The sequence below is a fragment of the Mandrillus leucophaeus genome, unplaced genomic scaffold, assembly GCF_000951045.1.
Source record: "Mandrillus leucophaeus isolate KB7577 unplaced genomic scaffold, Mleu.le_1.0 Scaffold494, whole genome shotgun sequence".
Lineage (NCBI taxonomy): Eukaryota > Metazoa > Chordata > Mammalia > Primates > Cercopithecidae > Mandrillus > Mandrillus leucophaeus.
Genome location: NW_012105298.1, coordinates 1,482,051 through 1,482,274, shown reverse-complemented (window position 1 = coordinate 1,482,274; position 224 = coordinate 1,482,051).

Below are 224 nucleotides of genomic sequence, written 5' to 3'. Positions count from 1 at the left end.
TCCCACCAACAGTGTAAAAGTGTTCCTATTTCTCCACATCCTCTCCAACACCTGTTGTTTCCTGATTTTTAATGATTGCCATTCTAACTGGTGTGAGATGGTATCTCATTGTGGTTTTGATTTGCATTTCTCTGAAAGTCAGTAATGATGAGCATTTTTTTCATCTGTCTGTTGACTGTATGAATGTCTTCTTTTGAGAAATGTCTGTTCATATCCTTTGCCCA